The 20,827-nt window shown below is 40.4% G+C and overlaps 2 long non-coding RNA genes and 1 other non-coding gene across 8 annotated transcripts in view; all 3 read right to left on the bottom strand.

The window, feature by feature from the left end:
- The window catches only part of LOC106558788, a 110,135-nt gene that overhangs the window by 84,114 nt on the left and 5,194 nt on the right, over positions 1 to 20,827 (bottom strand). For both annotated transcript variants that reach the window (XR_005359131.1, XR_005359130.1), the window contains one exon: positions 19,410 to 19,565. This is a non-coding gene — a long non-coding RNA (uncharacterized LOC106558788). The remainder of the gene's footprint in view (positions 1 to 19,409; positions 19,566 to 20,827) is intronic.
- LOC111090004 lies at positions 2,711 to 18,811 on the bottom strand. Of its 5 annotated transcripts, XR_005359127.1 has the most exons (4): positions 15,732 to 18,811; positions 14,444 to 14,525; positions 8,023 to 8,091; positions 2,711 to 5,848 (listed from the first exon to the last, which is right to left on the bottom strand). It is a non-coding gene; the product is annotated as an uncharacterized LOC111090004 (long non-coding RNA). The 5 variants fall into 5 exon arrangements; XR_005359125.1 differs by lacking the exon at positions 15,732 to 18,811 and having other exon boundaries at positions 14,444 to 14,764; XR_005359128.1 differs by lacking the exon at positions 15,732 to 18,811 and having other exon boundaries at positions 2,711 to 5,793; positions 14,444 to 14,764.
- MIR125B-1 (microRNA mir-125b-1) lies at positions 13,809 to 13,869 on the bottom strand. Its single transcript, NR_049330.1, has one exon. It is a non-coding gene; the product is annotated as a microRNA mir-125b-1 (primary transcript).

Raw genomic sequence — 20,827 nt, 5'->3', positions numbered from 1 at the left:
GAGAGAGAGAAAGAGTTGTGTATATCCCCCCAAAAGAAGTTGTGCTTTAACAAAATAAATCTATAGTGCTCACATTTGATTAGCAAGAAAATTTGAGTACATGGGATTAAAACTGGTCCAAATTCAAGCTTACGTTAAAAAACCTTGACCACAGTGGATCTTGGTTGTCTCTTGACTTGGGGAAAATTATTTTCTATTTCCCTGAGATAGCTTAGTGGGACAAAAAGAGAGTGGTGTTAGAGTCAAAAGCCTGGGATCAGGTCTTAGTCATAAACTGGCTGTTTGACCTGGACACCTTAAGTAACTCTTAAGTACCAGTATTCTGAGGAATAAAAAGTAAAATGTGGATATATTAGATGATTTTAAAGTTTCTTTTTTTTATTTAAATAGGCTATCAATCACCAATACCAAAAGCTCTTAATCTCTAAACTCACCCCAAGATTATGTCCTCATAAATGAATGGTTCTCAACTTTAGCTACACATTTTTAATCACATGGGGAGCCTTAAGAGAATCCCAATTCCCAGGCCATGCCTCACACCAGTTAAATTAGAGCCTTTTGAAGAAAGACCCAGGTATCCCATATTTTTTAAACTCCCTGGGTGGTTACATCATGTAACCAATGTTGAAAACTCTTGCTTTGGGTACAAGGCAGGGAAAGGAACTGAAATAATATTAATGGTTCATTATGAGCATAGGAATTGTGTCCATCTTGTTACTTCCTATATCCTCAGGACCTAACAAAATGTCTGGGACATAGTAGGTGCTCAGGAAATGATCAAAAGTTTTAGTGCACTTTGGCCAATTCCTTAAAGAAGTAGGGCTTATCGAATCTGGTATCTACTTTGATCATTTTCACTTTGATCTTATTCACTGAATAGGAACTCAATTTTCTTTTTTTAAAAAAATATTTTATTGATTTATTCATGAGAGATAGAGAGAGAGAGGCAGAAACACAGGCAGAGGGAGAAGCAGACTCCATGCAGGAAGCCTGATGTGGGTGGGACTCAATCCTGGGTCTCCAGGATCAGGCTCTGGGCCGAAGTACAGCGCTAAATCCCTGACCCACCCGGGCTGCCCAAGAACTCAATTTTCTACTATTGGTTAGCTGTGTAAACAATGAAGGAAAGTGAAATAATGGGTAATCCCATTGCACTGATACAATGCAATGTATCCTTGAGATGAAAGTGAGGAAATCGTCTATCACCACATCCTCCAGAGAAGAGGCCCTTTGGAATCTAAAGACATGTCTCCTACATGACTCCACACATCTGGGTGAAAATGAATAAAATGAAATGTCTAAGAATCCAGATGTGTCATTCATTCATCTGGCAGATAATGATGAAGTACTTACAGTGTACCACGCACTATGACAGCCCATCTTTGACTTTGTCAATGGGGGTTTTATACTAGAATTAAACCTCTCTATCTGGCATCTTACCATGTAATGAGTTAATTTCCTCCGTATGTATATAGTACATTTTTTGTTGTATATCATCCTTGGGAAAACTGTAGAAATAGTCACTCAATTTTTTTTGCTCTGAGGTTTAGATGGCAAATTCCAGTTTAAAAAGCTAGCAAGTCTAGGGGATGAAATGACAAGCAAACATAATACTTGTCTTTCAGGACAATATTATCCAATAGAACTTCATTGATGATAGACTTGTTCTGCATTTGTGCTGTTCAACAGGGTGGCCACTAGTCACATCTGACTACTGAGCACTTGAGATATGGCCAGTGCCATTGAGAAACCGAATTTTTAATTTCCTTCAATATTAGCAAACTTCTATTGCAGTAGCCACCTGTGGCAAGTGGCTCCCCTACTCAACAAGGTAGGTCTAGAATTTCACATTCAAATGGAGGAGGCTAGCATATAAATTATGATAATCTGGGTGACAAGGGATAATATGAAGTAAGCACAGAATGCTATAAAAAATCCTACATGAGGAAGCCTGCCCTAGGCAGGCATAGTGGTAATGAACTAGGGTGGAAATTTCCAAGAGGAAGTGACTTCCAGAATAAGACCTTAAGGACAAGAGAATGAGTCTGGAAGGGTAGTGGAAATAGTACTAAGCAGAAGGTTTAAGTGTGTGAGAAAGCCCAGAAGGTAAAGAGAACAATAAGAAATGGCAAAAAGACATGGCAAGAACCTAGAAAAAGCAGTGGAAAACAGGTACCTGATAAGTCCAGACAGGGATGCTGGGGCCAGGATTCAGGATATGAAGGGCTTTAGGTGTCATAATATTCCAAGGGCAATGGGAAGCCAGGGAAAAGTTTGAAACTGTGGAATGATATGATCATGTCTGTGGTTTAGAGAGATTTCCCTGGCTGCTGCTTGGCAACATGAAGGGAAAAACTAGAGGCATGACTCAGTAGTCCAGGTGAGAAATGCGGGCTGTCTTAACTACAGCTGCACAGAAGAGGAAAAGAAGCAGATGTATTTGAAAAAAGAAGAAGGGAAAATCTAAATAATTGTCCTAAGTGATTGGCCAGGACAGGTGGAAGGAGCAAAGACAAGGACCACCCCTTGCTTTCTGACCTGGGTAGATGATGGTGCCATTTATTGAAAGTCCAATATGAGATTATGAGATATGGTCTCTAAATTTAAGTTTTTCCCATCACATCAGATCAACTGCTCCTCGTGGATCCTGAAACCAGCTTTAAAAACAAACCAGTTATGAGAGCATGCTCTTCCAAGAAATCAACACAAGTTCACAGTTGATACAACATTGCTTTTATTGGGGATTCAAGGGACATATGACAAAGTCTCATAAAATGTCAACAAAGTCACATTTTGTGCTTGGCTACTCTTTAAAAAACTCTGTTTATTTATGAACTCACTTAATGAGAACTGTGTGAGATGCGGCCAATAATCATCATTTTGAAAACAGGACAACCTGAGCTAAAAGGAGGTCTAAGTCTGACAATGCCAGATTTTTACATGGAAATTTACAACAGTCAAATATTCAGGTACTTTCAAACGTCTAAATGTTTATCCTTAAGTAGATTTAGCTTAACTGACTCCTTCAAGACAGAATTGTATATTGAACCCCTGTGTTATCCAGCTGACCACTTTATTAATCATTACTAAATGCCAACTAAATGCAAAGGAGCTGGTAAAGAAGAGTGAGATTTCCTCAATTCTAGCTTTTTAGGGCTGAAGTATTCTTGAGTTCGTTACATGGATAAGTGAGGATTAAAATAGCAAATAACCATTGATATTTTCAAAAACATAAGGACTATTGAAACAGTCATGTATAAATATTCATGCAGAAGCACTTACAAATACATACTGTGCATAAAATTGGGTAAGAAAAGGCTCATTAGAAGATCCGATTTGTTTAGGTGAGCTAAGAATTTCAAATAACTTAAGAATGTCATTGAAGACATTATACACATAACCTGAGCCATTATGTGTTCTCTGGGGATGGATTATTGACAGTTTATGCATCAAAAGATGTTAGTTCATAACGGGCTATTTTTCACATTGAGGTGGGAAGCCAAAGAGGTGAAAAACTGAAACAATCTACTAGGTGCAATGATCATCCAGAAACAATGCTTTCTTTGATCAAATTCAAATTTGTCCTTCATTTAGGCAGGGTGGAGTAGTTCAAGAGCCTCTGAAAGGAGACTGGACAGCCTGGTTTCTGAACCTAGCTCAGCCACACTCAAATGTGTGATCTTCCGTAAGTCGCTCTAACTTTGATTTGTCATCTGTAGAAAAGCACATTGCAACAGATGACCTTTAAGTGCCCCCCTCTTTTTTTAATTCTCAAGAATTTGAGATTTCATGCAGAACACAGTGAACAATTTCCTCAACATCTGGCAAAAAAACAAAAGCAGCAACAACAACAAAAAAAAACTAAAATGCTGATAAACTCTATTACCCAATTCTTTCAATTTTCTATCATGAAAATTCTTTCCATGATTTTAGCAGAAAACAGAAAAGATTGAAGGGATAACTGAATGACCTATTTGTTTATCGTAAAAAACTATTGAGGAATATTGAAGTGGTAATACTGCAACATTGATCGCAATATTGTGATTTACTGCTTTTAGATCAGGAGCTTTGTGATCACAGTTCTGAATGTGAACCATGTATATGGTAGTTTGGCAAGTTACTTGACCTCATTAAACCTTATCTTTAAAACAGGGATAATAATACCGATTTTGCAGGGTTGTTCTGAATTGCAGGCTTAGGTGGGTTCCTATATAAAATGCTTAACATAGAGTAAGAACTCAGTGAATACCAATTACTATTAAGTTAACAGAAAAATCATAAGTTCTCACATTACCACCAATCATTCTCACTTGCTTTAATGGCAAAGAGATACGATGATAGTTCTAGATGACACCCAGGGTGGGAGAGGGGAAGCGTGTGTGTGGAGTCCTTAATATATATATATATATATATATATGCACTGAATGTCAACTAGACATGTATATTCATAATTCCTTAAATTCATCACATAGATTCGTTCCTCCATGGCTGTGCTCACAATATTCCATTCATTTAAAGGACTCTATTTAAAAAATAAATAAATAAAAATAAAGGACTCTATTTTCTCTTTCCTTCCCATTTATCTGAATCTTTAATATCCCTTTTTTAAAAATAGGCTCCACACCCAACATTGGGCTTAAACTCACAACCCTGAGATTAAGAGTCACATGCTCCAACTAAGCCAGCCAGGTGCCCCTAAATCTTTAACACTCTGTAAGATTCATTTTGTATTTTCCTCTTTTGCGAACTTCCTTCCCTAAATTGACTAGTTTTGCCCAGATGATGGTGAACTCCTCTGAGTTCTTTGTTTATATCTTTTGTTGTGATCTTGACATCTACAGACCTGATTTGTTACTATCCTTTCAAAAGTTTATGTATTTCTGTTGAACTAGATTTACACTCTTTAGAGGCAGTGACCATGTCTTACAGAACCTATCTTGTTTGATTAAAAGAATGGTTCGTTGGTTGGTGTCAGGTAGGATAATGTGGTATCTCTTGGCTGCCTTATGAGTTTCCACCATTCTTTTAGCCTTTGGATTGTCTCTCATTGCCCTGTTATTTCAAAAGTACTTTATATTCCCTTGGGTCACTCTTCAGATTAAACCGCATGTGGTTAAAAAACTGATCTACTTACAGCATTAATTTCACTCCTTGAAACATGAACACATTTGTGCGATTTTCTAGTTTAAAAATCGGTGCATTAAGAAGCATATTCATACTGGGGATATATTTGAGAAATGAATGTCACACTGAATTAAAATACAAACAGAGGAATACACACGAGGAAGGGAAAGTCCTTGGCTCCTGAGAAATCTAGATGTCACCATGAAGTTTTTTTCTGTTTCTTGAAAAGATTGCCTGGTGTTCTGGGAGTTCTATTGCCTGAAATCGCACCATTTAGGGGGGCTGCTTAGCAGGAGAAGTGTCTTCAGGTGATAGCTTCCTTTGTTTCAACTTCATAGTTGGCTTGAGCGTCCACCAGTGCAGCTGTGGCCAGTGCCATTTTTGTTCTTTCACTGGGGAGACCTTCCTGAGGAGGGGGGCTATGGGACCAGCTGAAAGGAACATCGACACAACTACAAAAATAACAGAACATGTCACAGAAAGTTATCACATTGACTATTTGATAGAAATAAGCAAACGTAAGGGTACTTTGGGGGCCATGCTATTTCTAAGCACATGTGAAATGCTGCATCACCACGAAGATGTAGTGCTCTCTCACTGTTCACGTCGCTCGAGGATCAGCCAAGCAACAGCACTGCTTGAGTGTGTGAGCACCCCGTGCTAATCAGTCTGGGGAGAAAACGCTCCGTAAGAAAAGCTTCAGGTTTATCCAACAGGCAACTTACTGAAATAGGACACGTAGGAAAACCACAAAAGAACACAGGACATTAAGGACAAATTCAAAGAAATCTAAAGACTAAAGGCAAAATAAAAGGACTATGGATACAGAAGTGCTTAGCAACGCAGAAGCGAATGAAGTCACTGGAATTGTAAGGAGTTAATGTCAGTTCCTCGCATTTGTCTTTGTATTTCTAGTGCCTGGTTCAGAGCATGACACATTTTGCCCAGTGGAAGACAGAAGGAAAGGAAGAACAAAAGGGAGGGAGAAATGGAGGAAGGAAGGAAGGAAGGAAGGAAGGAAGGAAGGAAGGAAGGAAGGAAGGAAGGAAGGAAGGAAGGAAGGAAGGAAGGAAGGAAGGTGGGAAGGTGGGAAGGTAGGGAGGGAGGGAAGACAGAATGGAGGTGGAGGGAGGGAGAGAAAGGAAGAGAGAAGAGAAAGGTTTCTGAAATGTGCAAGTGGTGGAGGGACACAGTGTGCAAAGAGAAAAAGCAGGGTGCCAGCTCATTCAAAGACTTGGAAGCCAGGAAGAACAGGCTTGCCTAATTCAAGGAGAGATCATACATTCGGAATGGCTTTAGAAAATAGGGCAGGGCAATTTTCAGGAGGTTTTGAACATGCTAAGATTTAATTTCGGAAGCATGGTGTGTGAATGTGACTATTGTGGGTTTTGAAGGGAATATTAATATGATTCAGACGAATCAAATGGAAAGGGAAATGTAAAACTCAAAGGCATCAACCCAATGGGGTAAAACAAAACCACGCTGCAAGAAATTGAATGAAGGCAGAAGGACTAAAGAATATGGTCTTAAAATAGAAAGGCAGGTGCTTGTCTGGGTTTCTTCTGCGTTAATGCTGAAGGACATGGGCTTAGAAGTCAGATCAAGAATTTTCTTCTCCCACTGTGTAGCTTTTTTCATTCTTCAGCTGTTCCTCCTTTCTGTCACTGCCCTTCCTGAAAATGAACTTCAGCCTTTACTGTTTTAGCAGCAAGGCAAAATATGTTAGTAAATAAAGCACCTGGAGGTGGAATCAAATATAACTTTAAAAGACAACTGTTGGTACAAATGGACTCCGGATTGAAGGATCTTGGAGTTGTTCTTCTATTTCTATACTTTAGAGTAGCTTCGAAAATTCTTAAAGCTGTAAAAACATTTAGAGACCCACTAATCCAACCCACTCATTTTGCAGATAAGGGTATTTGGGAAGAGCTGTATTAATGTTTCTTTTATTCTACAAAAGTTGTTATGAATGAAATATACTTTGCAGGTGGATTTTAATTTAACTAAAGCCTTTATTGTCAGCCTCTTCATTATGCCAGCACAATGAAGTTGCATAATGAGTTAGGCACAGCGAGAGGGATGTGCTACCCCATATCACTGATATACTGCCACAGATCTGCCCTAAACACTTTGGATACACTGAAGATGCGTCTCTAAACAGCAGGTATAATGTTTGTCTTCTAAAACCTAATAAATAACTCAGTGTTACATATTGTTAACAGGTATTTTTCTGTTCTGACCAAGCCTGAGACAATGGATCCTGGATGAGAAACTAAAAATGTATCTTACAGATTTTACAACTCGGTATTTTGTGAACGTGGTTTGGGACAGTGGGGTGCTAAGCTCTTGATGCACATGTGTAAGACTCATTTGTGAATAAATTAAAATGTTACTGGAGTAAGGAAGGACGGTTCGCACAATTTTTTGGTGACTCCTTTGGGTAGTGTACTAATGGAAAGTCCTTGCATACATGAGCAAATGAAAAGTAAAGCAATGCATTGCTTTGGTGTTGCATAGATACAGCCCATGTAAAATTCCCCCTTTATAACATGGGCCCCATCATTAAAATGAATTTTGAGGAATAAATAGTATAAAAATATGAGCCACCGTATTTTGGCGTCTATTATGAGTCAAACGTTTAACAAATCAGCCTTCTTTGGGGCCTCTGCCTACTTAATTGGAATGAGTAATATCTTGCATCATCTCAACATGAGCATGAGCTCCCTTGGAATCTTTTTTGTCTCTCAAACATATAAGCATAAATTGGGACCCTTGCGTAGCCTTGCTCAGGGTTCCTCTGTGATCTGACGGTAATGATTCTCCAAATTTGCATCAAGAGCATCTCCACCTACTGAGCATATAGCAAGTGCCACGCACCAGGCTGACCAATCAACTCACTGTTGCACTGCCTGGGTTTTTCCTTAATAGCTAGATCTTCGGGGGCCAGCTCCTTGGTGGGGAGGGGGTCTTCAGTCCAACGGAACACCATGTCAAGACACCAAAAGGGAAGTTGATGTTAGTGTACAAATGACTTAAGGCAGAGCTTCAGTTATTCATCATGCGCCATGCAAAATGGAGGAAAAATGGGAAAGAAGTTGTTTATTACTGTTATGATTTTGGTTACTTTGATTAAATTAAAATTATCTCTGCCTAAAGTCATTTCCCTGGCATTTTACCTCATCCCAGTAAAGGAAATGGATTTCTTGTGAATAAGATTTACTATTCTAATATTCTCCATTACTTCACAAATTGTCCAAAGTCTGGATAAAGACTAAATCAGTAACGAGTAGGCAATATTTTACAACTAAATCAAGTGTCCACAAATGATAACCCTCTTAGAGATCATTACTTTCCAACATCTAGGTCACACACATTCATTCATTCTTACATGAAAACATAGACCGTAGAGCCCTTGTATTCTAATATTAATTGGAGAGGAATTTTTTTAAAAGCCGATTTTAAGAACATTCTACTCAGGAGCCATTTCAAATGATGAGAAATGCCCATGAAAAAAAAAATCTCAAGTAGGCAACATGTAAAGCAACACACAACTATATGCACATTAGTATAATTACACATTGCAAATTATATCGGATGCATCTAATATCTAATTTTTTGAAAGCTGATTCCACTTGAGATTTCAATAACAGCATCAACATTTTGCAGGTGGCTCCTTCTGTATAGTATCCAGAGGGAATTATTCCTCTAATGTGCTTACAACCCTCAAGTAAAAGCCGAAGCTCTTTCTGAAAGGACCAATGAACAATGAAACTGGGAGTATTACCTTGATACATTAAGCAAGGGAGGGGGACGATTCCACCAAATATAATATTCAGCATGGTTATTTATCCTATGCCTTCTGTGCCTTGCATCCTTATTTGCTTCAAGCAAGACGAAGTAAACTTAAACAGAAGCCTCATTAGAAAATGTGGAGGAGGCTTTATATACATATATATATATATATATATATATTCAGAATATATATATATTCTGCAGCAATGATATGAAAAGCAAAGGGGTTGGCGATGTTTTTAGAACACCTGATAAAAGAGAAATGTGCAACTGAATGGAGGATTACACCTTTGACTGGAAACAGAGAGCCCTACATTAAATTCTGCTCTTACAGAACCCATGATTAATTTGTCCTAAAGAGGATGCCATATCAAAGCTCCATTTTGAGGAACAGGCTTTTGTCCTCATCTTTCTGTATGAATCAATCAATTATCAAATAGCCAAATATGTATTTGCGATCTTAGAGAATGGAGCATATTATTCAAGTTGATTGGATCCATTTTCTTGATTCCTCCTTAAAGATCTTTCTGCTAATTAGTCAGGGTTACTATCGAATTATTTAATTATCTGCACTTTTGTGCAATGAAATATGTTGTCATATCACATACTTTATCATGCTGCTGTGTTCACACTTAATGATGCTTCTATAGTTAGCAGTTTCCTTTGTTCTGCTCAGTAAGTGGTTTTAGAAAGGGGGTGGGCCAGGAAGGAGGAGCCTTGGGGTTTGTAAAATAAAATCATACATTCCTGGTGCACATGCAAAACTTTATGCATTTACATGAATCTCTTTTTAGAAATTAAGTTGCAATTCCATTTGGAATAAGCTAAGAGGCACATGTCGATGACTTCGAAGGCAGCCAGAACCGTATTACTATACCCTGGACAAGTCTCCAATGCATTTCCACTGCAGTGCAATGAGAAAGCGATTTAATTTTTTTTTTTAATCAGCAAGGAATGTCTTTAACAAGGAAGAAGTAAATTATGATAATTACTCTGAATGGTCGGATCCTTGAGCATTACTAATTAGCATTTATTGCCTGGATTATAGAACAATACATGTGAAACCGAACTGCGATTGCTCTTTTACGTTGAAGAACTGAAAAAGGCAATGGAGCAAAAACAAGCCGTATCATCAGGACTATAAGTCTGGTAGTTTCCATCTCCTTGAGGCCGGACAGAATTCCTCACTTTTGAAATACACAAATGTGGCCCCTCGATATTTCTGGCCCATTCATTTTTTGTGTCGGGCACATATTTACATATGATATCATAGTCATGAGAGACAAAATGAGAGGAGAAGCATTTTGGTTATGATGTCATTAGGGGACAGTTTTACCCATTGTGAGAGTTTAACAATAAAAAGCACAAAACTCGCCATTTCAGAAAACATACATTTTTCCGTAGAAATTTTGGCTAAAATAATGAAACAAAGAACTCATTAGTGAATAAAATTTTACATTCACCTCCCCCACTTTATCTTAAGGGGACGAGAGTTGCAAATAATTGAGAAGAAGCGATCGGTGTGTGGCATGAGCATGAGAGCTTTTTTTTTTTTTTTTTTTTTGCATCAGGAATTTGTAATAAAATAGATTCTGAAATTAGAAATAAATGAGATATTAATCAACGGAGTAACATCAGTCATGTAAATAAATGCCACTCAAATAGTTTGGCAACTGAAATTGCCAAATAACCCGGTAGGTAGGAGAGAAAGAGGAAAATTAACCATCCATCACCCCCCCACACCCGAGTCTCACGGGTGCCTCCACACCCCACTACAGCGAAGGAAGAGAAAAGGACATGGTAAATATAAAGCCAGTGCTAAATACAGTCTCTAGTCTTCCCAATACCTTCCATGGATCCCCTCCCCTGATCCTTTTTAGTTTGAAAGAATAAGTTTGACTAAATCTGTGAGGAGATTAAACAGGCTGGTGATAAAAATTAATTCTGCTGAATGAGCAAATGCATTTGGATGGCAGAGATGCAAATAAGATAATACTTTTCTTTTCCTTTGACATACCGAGCGGATTAGTTTAGAATGTTAAATTTGATTTTATTAGAATATATTAGCAGTGTTTTAATTAATACCAATCAAACATTTTCTTTCCCTGGGGCTTGATGTGTTCCTAACGCTTTCTAAATCATCTGTTATTTCTCCATCAAAAACCACCCCCACCACTACCAAATTACCAAAGCCTTTTGTTACATTCTTCATCATTTCACTGTATTCGACAGAAAACTGTTTACCTAAAGGTGTCTTGCCCATAAAATTAGCTCCCAGGTGCTGGATTTAAAATGAGTACTGTTCATTAGTACAGTCGATTTTTTTTTTAAAGGTAGAATTAGAGACTCAAAAATAAACATCTTCTGTGTTTTTCTTTTGGGGAAAAATGTTGCAAAAGGAGTTTTGGCTGGTTCGTATTACTTGGCTTTCTTCTCAGTAGAGCTTCCTAGAGCTGTTAAATTTCCAACTGCATTGGTTTTGAGCTGGCACTTCTTTGGAAACAGAGGCAAAAAAAAAAAAAAAAAAAAAAGGAATTAAAAAAAAAAGGAGGAGGGGGAAATCTAGTTAAAAATATGGTGAACCAGTATGCCCTGTGAACTGAATTGTAACTGTGTGTTCCAAGGAGGTGCTGCATTGCATTGCACTCATTATCCATTCCTTTTCTCTCAAGCTTCCTGTCCTTCTGTGTCCGAAAGCTCCAGTTCACGTCTTTTTCTTTTCTTCCCGCAACGCAAACCGCCCCCCCCCCATTCTCCGCCTTATTTTTTTTTTTTATCTGCCAAGCTGGATTTGCACTTTTAAAGATCAGTATCAATAATGCCCTGCTTGTTTCGGTTGCGCTCCCCCTTTAAAAGACAGCTCTCTCTAATTGATGCGTCTGGGCTAGTCTAGACTGGTAGTGATTGAACCAACCACCAATTATGTTATTCATTTCACTGAACTTCGCTGATGGGCTCGGTGAGGAAGAAGGGGTGTTGAGAAACCTGCCCTTACACTGGAGCAGTCCCCTGCTGAAATACAAAATCCTGTGTATCGTTGTGTACTCCTAAATGCCTGTGTGATCAGTTGTGATAGCAACCTCAGGGCATGAGCAATCCACTTGAAAACATGTAAAAAAAAAAAAAAAAAAAAGAGTGCCTTGGAATACAAACTGTATCACTTGTATTAAATTACTATCCTGTTACCCTTTAAAATCACAGAAGAATTATATCCAGCATATTTTTATTGGCCCATGCATACATTTTCATAGAATTAATTGCAGATATATTTTGACTTAGGAAAGCACCAAATGTTTTGCAAATATTTGCTATGAATCATGTGGTAATATATATCCATAAGTTAAATGGATCCCTTTCCATAAATTCCGAATACCTATGCATACACGTCCGCTAAGATGGGGAAAAATCATTAATCCATTGTACAGAAACCAAAGGATGACTTGAAAATCAAGTAACTCTTTTCTCTGAAGCCTATTCAGGCCACCAAAGACTGGAAAGTAATATTTAAATAGTACAACTACACAAGAGGTCTCAACAAAAGACATGGTGCAATTGTTGCACGGTTCATTTTCTCGATTCAGTTTTCTGATACAAAATGGTTTCTTGACTACGATTTGGAGTCAATGATTGAAATTGCAATAAACACTTAAAAAAACACACACAGGAAAAGAACAGTTTCCTTAACCTTCCACTACACGTATAAAATGAGGTTACAACCAATATAGAGTCTTTAAAAGAAGAAAGCATTTGAAGTCAGGGCTGATTTAGGTATTTTCCAAAAATAGAAGATAAATGTTGGCCCAAGAATACTGAAACTGTTTAAATAAAATTGTATATTGGAATCTCTCACAACAAAGGAAAGGTAAGTTACTGTTTCTCTTCTTCAACTAGGAGATAGATCTGAATCACTAAAATCATTCTGCCACGAAAAGTTACATTTTCAGAAAACTGCAAACTACGTAAACAATTATCCTAAGAGAAGATCATTTTAAATGCACATTTTGGTGTTATCAATAACTTTGTTGGATTGAATTTAAATCCTGATAAATTTTTTCCGATCTTTAAATGAAGAATAATGGGCAATGATTACTCCCCAAAGATACAACAATTGCATGTGTGTGTGCTGTGGTTATTTCTCTCCGTTTACATATCTAGAAAATATATTTCCAATCCCTATTACTTTTAAATTCATGGTGCATAATGTTTTAAAATAGATGCCCAGCCAGGAGGCTCTATCACTCCTCTTATTTTTTAAAATCTTGCAAAGTAATACAAATGTGGTCTTTATGAATACTGTAAATTTCATCCTCCGTGTAGAACAGCAAGGGTAGTATTTTTAGCCTGTTAATATTTTAGCCCAAACTCTTGGTCTGCCCCATCTGTGTCTGCGTGTTCACCATCTAGCCATATATGATACATACATGTGAGTCCCGAATGTGTAACATGTCCACATGCCCATTTTAATTGGGCACAATTTTAAGATTAACTCTTGAGTTTAAAAGTTGGAGGCACGGGGCATGCTGGGACTTCAGCTGATATGTTCTGAGGTCAAGCACCAGGTACTGAGCTGTTCTTGTTACGCTCGGATAGTACTGCGTGTTGCTCTCAAGAAATAGACCATGGTAGAGGAGTTCCACAAGCCTCAGGCTCCAATTATACACACACACACACACACACACACACACACACCAGCCAACACGCTCTTATAACAGAATATATACCTACTTTAACAGAAATCCAGGAGCTGCCACTTTCTGGTCACCTGACCCCTTCCTAACAATGAAAACCTCAGAGGTGCACTCAATCACTTCAGACAAACTTTCTTTTCTTTTGTTTTTGCTTTAAAGGAAAAAGTCCCACCAAATTTCCAGGATGCAAAGGCACGACTCGCAGCTCCCAAGAGCCTAACCCGTGGATTTAAACGGTAAACATCACAAGTTAGGGTCTCAGGGATTGAGAGGAGCGCAACAAATTGTTCTTTCTTGAGACAAAGCAAAGCAAAACAAGAATGACAGGCAATTTCTGTTCCAGGTTCATGACTAAAAGGTAACAAACAGGTGGCAGGGTATCCCCTCACTCTGGAAGCTTCCTTAGGTCACAACATTTAGGTTCCATGTATATATCATATATTCAGACACACACACACACGCAGGATCCGTGGACATATATACATACCTGAACACACAATCGTGAGTCTATCAGAGAAAACTCTTTGAAGCTTTGGGCAACACAGTTTTACTAAAATGAAAAACAATATGCATAGACCCAGAAATGCCCACGGTTGTTTGTTTGTTTGTTTCTTTTTATATAAACCATGGTCTAACTAACATAAGGATTAAATGCCCTTTCAAAGCTTTAACTTACAACTAGCACAGCTGACCGTATGGAAAATAGGAGGCATCTCTTTCCCCCTGGGCAAGGCATGCCGCATGCAAAATCAGAGAAATCAGGCTTTCAGAAGGAGAAGACCAAGAAGTAGGGGCTGGAGGCCATGAAAGTATAAATGCGAATAGCGTTTTAGACTCACCCATTGGAAGCGGAGCTGGGCTGCAGGCTCCCGTAACACCATTCCGAGCAAGGGGGGGAATGTGAGCTCGCAGTGCGCTAGCCTGGGTGAGGTGTTTCAATAGAGGACCGACAACGGGGCGGGGAGGGGAGGCGGGGGCAGGAAGCGTTACACCAAATCTAGAGACTGTAACTCTGTAGTTTATGCTTTGACGAGGGAGGGAAAAAAAAAAAGGCAATTTGGGGGAGGCGCAGGGAGGGGCTGGGGCTGATCGAATTTGGAAAATATTCAGTTAAAATTTTTTTTTAATTCTTTTTTTTTCTTTTCTTTTCTTTCTTTCTTTCTTTCTTTCTTTCTTTCTTTCTTTCTTTCTTTCTTTCTTTCTTTCTTTCTTTCTTTCTTTCTTTCTTTTTTTTTTTTTTTTAGGAACGAGAAACCTCCCCAGAGCTGCTTTAAAAAATTTCTTCCTTCTTTCTTCAGCGTGCACTTTGCCAGTCAGTCCTGCAAACGGGGCCTCCTCTGCATCAGCTGCTTGGCTGAAGCCAAGGCCAAATCACGCAGAGCCAACACCAGGCTGTCATTTGGGAGGCGAGGTGGGAAGGGGTGGGTGCAGGCTGGGGAGAGCCGTCTCCCCCGCCCCACTCCCGCCGCCGAACCTTGGGGAGCCTTTTGCCAATATTTCAGAGGAACCAGAAGCCTAATTCCCCTCCATCTTCGCAGAAGCTACCGGTTCTGTACCTGAGAGAGAGAGTCGCTGCCCCCCCCCCCCCAACCCCAGTCTGCCTGGGAGCCGAGCTGTTCTGCGCCAGGGGCTCCTGTGCCGCCTCCAAAATGGGAAGAGAAGGGAGGGGAAGTGGGTGGGTAGATGACTCCTTTAAAATTTTTCTTTCCCCTTTTCCTCTCTCCTCTTTCCTTCTTCTTTTTTTCTTCTTTTTCTTTCTTTCCTCTTTCTTTTTCTATCCTTCCTTCCTTCCTTTTTTTTTTTTTCTTCTTTTATTCCAGCCTCAGCAAGGTAGATGGCTGGCAAGTCAAAGAGAATGACAAAGCAGCCCCCGCGAGGAAGGCACTGGAGGGGCCTCCAGCACTTAGTAAAAATGCTAAATATTTGGTATATATTTCCACAGGCAACTAAAACCCGTTAAAGCTCCAGGCTCTTCCCCCCCCCCCCCGGCTTCCCCCCCCTTTCCAAAATAGAATCACACCAGCCAAGACAGCTAAATTATGCCTCCTTTACCTCCGCACAGGATCTATTCAGCATCCCCAACCCCCTCCCCATCTTCAAGACAACTTTTTTTTTTTTTTTTCTCACCTCTGTAAGGCTCTCCTCGGGCTCGATCGTCCGGTTCAGTTCAGGGTTTCTCCTTTCTCTCTCACTTTCCTTTTCCTCCCAGAAAAGCTAGTCCGTCATCAACCTACCTTGCTTCTCTCCCTGTCTCAACCTCCCTCTCTCTCCCTTTTCCTTTTCCTATTAAAAATAATAATAATAATGGCCCTTTCGACATAGCAGCATGAAGTGGCTGCCTTTGAGAAAGCACATTTAATCTTTGCTGGCTCCCCTAGGCTTCGGTGAAGAAGGAGAAGGCAAGAAAAAAAAAAGGGAGAGAGAGAGGAAAAAAAAAAAGATTGTAAGGGAGGCTGCTGACGGGCAGCAAGCATCAGGCACAAATCAGCGACAAGTTGAATTTTCCTAGACCACACTGCCCCCTTTCTTCTCGGCTCTCTCCCTGGGCTCCTGGAAAGCCCGAGTGTCTGGTTACAGGAGGCAACGGGTCTCCTTTTGCCAACCATGGTGCAGATTCCTCGCATGCCTGCTTAAATCTCTGGCAGAGTAAGGAATCAATATCCCCCTCTAATCACCTTTAGCTCCTCTACGGCTTCCCTGCTTTTCTGAGAATCCACTTGGCTCTCCCCGCCGCTCCCCCGCCCCGCCAGGCTCCTCCATACAAAGCTTGCGGTCCTGTCATTTCTCACTTCCTTCCATATCTTGGAGACAAGCCTCCCTTCTAATATCCTCGCGCGCTCGCTCCCTCTCTCTCCGTTGTAGTGTCTCATCCCTGACTCGCAGCCCCGGATGCACTAAGGCATCTCCCTGACTACTAATGAGGCCAAAAATACACCAGCAGGTCAGGGGGAAGGCCAGACATTGTATTATACAAATACAGAAAAATCCTCAGCCTGCTAGACCCAGAGATCAGGTGTCACGTTTTCTAGAAGGGGGGAAAGAAAGAGAAAAAAAAAAAAAAGGAGGAGGAAGGAGTGAAGAAGAGAGACCACAGTGCAGTTCTCTGCCTAATTGTTCTGCATCCCTCCGGCATTTAAAACACCTAGGCGTGTTGTAGGACTACAGGTGCTGGTGCATTTTGTGAATCTTCGGTGGGTTTTCTTTATGGCCAGAAAGTCAGCAGCGCCCAAAGACTTCTTTGAAATCGGCATTTAGGGGGATAAAAGAGCAGTGATTCAAATCTATATTTAAAATACGCACTCTATTCAGGCGTGAGATGACTACAATGCGAAAAATCGCTTTCCTTTCAATGGCAGGTTTTGCTCGTTGACTATGTTTGCCATATGTACTAATTTACCACTTACGTTCCCGTGGATTTTGAAATGAACTCATCAGTCACTGTAGCTCATCCTAACCCTTTGCTTCCAACTGCAGACATTTTCCTTCTTTCTGAAGGGTTTCTCCTCAAACGTCCATCAGATACACACACTCCATTGATCAGCCTAAAGCCCCTTGATAATGATAAGCAATAATTCAGATGACAAAAAAAAGTGGCACAAGATAAAAATGAAAGACATCCTGGGTTGAGCAGGGGAGCATCTCCCATCATGTCTGTTGGCGTGCGTTTTCAAAGCTTGATCCCGGAAAACAGGTAGCTCCTGAAAATCGGGGTCTCTACCTATCTACACACACAGTGGGTGTATTGCCATCTTCACCCGATTTTCCTGGCTGGAATCACGCAGACAACAGGCAGTGCTGTGTTAAGTGTAATGCCGGGTTCTGTAAATAGCAAGGAAGGGAGGGAGGTATCTGAGGATGCAGGTTTGCTCCAAGTCGATGTTTTTTAAAAGTAGCTTTTTTGTGCTCAGCTCAGACACTGAGCTTTGTCTCTCACTGTGAGACCTGCAGAAGCACAGCTGGATGCCCAAGGAAAGGAGAAGGAAAAGCACAAATGAGGAGACACAGAGGGAGGAAGAAGGGAAAGGAGAAGAGAGGAGAGGAGGGGAAGGGAGGGGAAGGGGGAGAAGAAATTGAGGCAAAAAGAGAAAGACGTACAATCATAGTGTTGGATTCCCTTTAATTTTTTTTTTTTTTTTTTTTTTTTTGGTCGTTATTGGGAAGGAGAAAGAGACGGTTGGCAGGCTTGGTGACTGGGTTAGAATCTTTTTCAGATTTGGCTAATAGTGTGTTTGCACTAGACTGATGAGAAAAAAGAAACATGCTAGAATAATCATAAAGGGTGGAGCTGTCAAAAAAAAAAAAATCTTTGACTCACTGGGTGCCTCCCTGTAACGCCAAAATGAATCATTCCTAACCAGAATCACCAATTGTCTTAGTGTGCTTGCATATGAAGGCCAGATTATAGGAATCATGTCCTTTCACTCATCTTCAGAAAGGCAAGGTAAACAGAGGATGAAATTTCCCCGAGACTCTCCTAAACCTCTCTATCTTTGCAACAACAGTTCAGCACGATTTTCACATGCTAAGCTAATTTGCCCCTGTCTGTATTCACTCCGCTTACAAAGATATACAAATATATGAGTTATGAAAGTTTTGCTATGAACACATCATTTTCTCTACACAACTCAGCGATGTCTTTGGAGGATACTTATTTCAAGCAGTTAACACCTGACCCCAATTTCTGTGGGTAATTAGTGAGCTAGATAACCACACAAAGTGGGTAATTATTTAGTACCCAAGGGTACGCTAGAAGTGGGTAGTGGTTTTGTTAACAAAAGCACATCTCTAATTATTGTATCTATGATGGGTGTTTTAAAAATACCAGTTACTAGATCAAGTGAACCATGATAAATAAGTGAACTATTTTGCTGTCCTTAGCATATACATATGTATATTCCATCATGGTTAATAATATTTACCTCTCTTGTACGGAGTGTTGTGAAGATTAATTAGTTAACATCTGGAAGATTCTCAGAAACGAAATGTGCTAGAGAGTTTCTAAATACAGTATTATTGTGGTTATCACTATCTTGGCTAATAATCCCAGGATGAGAGAAGCTTAAGGAGTAGATGCAATAGTCTGGTCTCTGTCTTGTCCGAAAATATGCTGAGATCACACATGGAATGAGTTTGATCGTGGGGAGTGGTCTCCTACATGCCCGAGTCTAACACAAGCAGTACGAGAAACGAAAGGTAAATGCCATTTCCTTGACAGCTGGCTCAGGATGGATCTGAGGAGCCAGGGTAGGAGATGGGGAGAGGGAGGAGCACAGGGAAAGAGTCAGGGATGGGCCGGGAAGGAAGCTGAATCAGCCGACCACACCCTCCTTCCAAAGTCCTTCTATCCTTCCCTTTGATGAGCAGCAAATATGCACAAAAATCCTCAAAGAAGACATCCATGCAAGTGCCGGGACAAATTCATCATAATTACAATCAATCAGCCAGATATATAGTATTTATTCTGGAGAAGAATAATCAGTACAAATTACTTTAACAAATGCAGATACATTTTAAAATATTACAGTGTTGAGAATAGGCATGCACAAATCAACTTCAGATATTTTTAACCCAAGATATGAACACCAATGAAGAGACCTCTCCTAATCCAATTGCTTTTCTGAGTCAGCCTCCCCCGACCCCCCCCAACACGGGAAGGGGATATCACTTATTTCTGCTGAGAAAGAAAGAAAAGAAAAAGAAATGAAAGGAAAGGGGAAAAATAAAGAAAAGAAAGCCTCAGGCTGTTAGGGGCCTTAATTCTGGAGAGCAACCAAGCCTTGAAAACAAACAACAACAAAAACTTACTGCTTCTTTCCCTGTCAACGTCCATCCCCTTGAGCCGGCTGTCTGGCGTCTGGCTGAAGCAGGACGGACAGAGGCTTCTGAGATCCAAATCTTCTAGGAGGCTCACCACATTTTTTCTTTCAAAGCAAGGTTGTCCTGGGGATTAACCCTAGGAGTCTGGGAGATAGGAAGCATGTGGGAAGGGTGAAGGGAAATATGCAAAGATATTGTGTTCAGTCTCGTTTAGGCTATCTAGGGAATAGGAGAGGAGAGGAGGGGAGGGACCCCATCAATCGGCCAACAGGTACCACGGCCACAACCTCTGCTGGAAGACAGCCTCCAGGACACGTGTTTCTGCTGTGATTGGAGGCCAGTGGTGTGATGAGCGCATTTTAAGAGTTTGGGAGCAGAGGGAAAATTTCTCCAAGAGCCACCCAAGCCAGGCTTCTGACCTGAAGCCCAGTATTCGTCACCCCCTCTCTGAGCTCAGAACTACAAAGGCTGACTGGCATTCCCCAACCCGCCCAGCTCCTTTCAAACCCACAGACTGTGCCAGACTGGCCCCACCTCCCACTGCAGCAAATTCTGTAGCCCCGCTTCATGCTGCGCTGTAAGGAGCCAGATTTCCGTTTTAATTGTCCTACCTGGCCTTCCCCTCTGCCACTGCCCCTGGCTCTTGGTTCCTGGCACAATTTCAAAGGCCCAACCGATTGCTTTCCCTCCCCCATCATCATTTGAAACATCTCTCATTCTCCCCTCCCCAAATTTTTCTGTCTACAATGTTTTTATGTCCAGCAGCTTCTTTCATCTTTGGCCACCACTATTCCCTTTCCTTGGTGTTTCACACAATCTTGTTTGACTTTTTTTTTTTTTTTTTTTTTTGCCATGTCAAAATATAGTTGTAGCTCATGTGATGGACTGAAAACCCAAACCAAAAGTGGGCGGCTAGCATCTTCTTCTCCCCAGCCTCTCATATTAATATAGCTGACAATCTAGTTCATCTTAGGGCATTTCCCAAAAGCTCACCTAATAAAAAGGTGAAGCCAGTAGACAACAGGTGTGTGTGTGTGTGTGCGTGTGTGTGTGTACACGTGCAAGAACTTATCTAATCATTTGAATGCAGCGGGAAAGTGCCTAATGGCCATGTGGGGAAGGAAGAACAGAAGAAAGGGGGTTATATTTGTGGATATTTAAGATAAAAGCAACAGAAGCTAATTACTGCAAGCACTTATAGGGGAAAAGGCTATATTTTGATATGTGTGTGTACATGCATATATGCATGTCTATGTATGTGTATATATATGTACATATATATATGTATATGCATATATATGGCCTGGAACCTCCACCCATCACAATATCCTCAGATTATCTGAATATCTGAAAGGTATACAACATCCTGTGAACAGTGACAGGCAGGGCCCGCATGGTGACTATGA

The sequence above is a fragment of the Canis lupus genome, chromosome 5, assembly GCF_011100685.1.
Source record: "Canis lupus familiaris isolate Mischka breed German Shepherd chromosome 5, alternate assembly UU_Cfam_GSD_1.0, whole genome shotgun sequence".
NCBI classification, from domain to species: Eukaryota; Metazoa; Chordata; class Mammalia; order Carnivora; family Canidae; genus Canis; species Canis lupus.
Note: the sequence above shows the minus strand (reverse complement) of the source record. Positions and strands in the feature narration are given on the sequence as shown.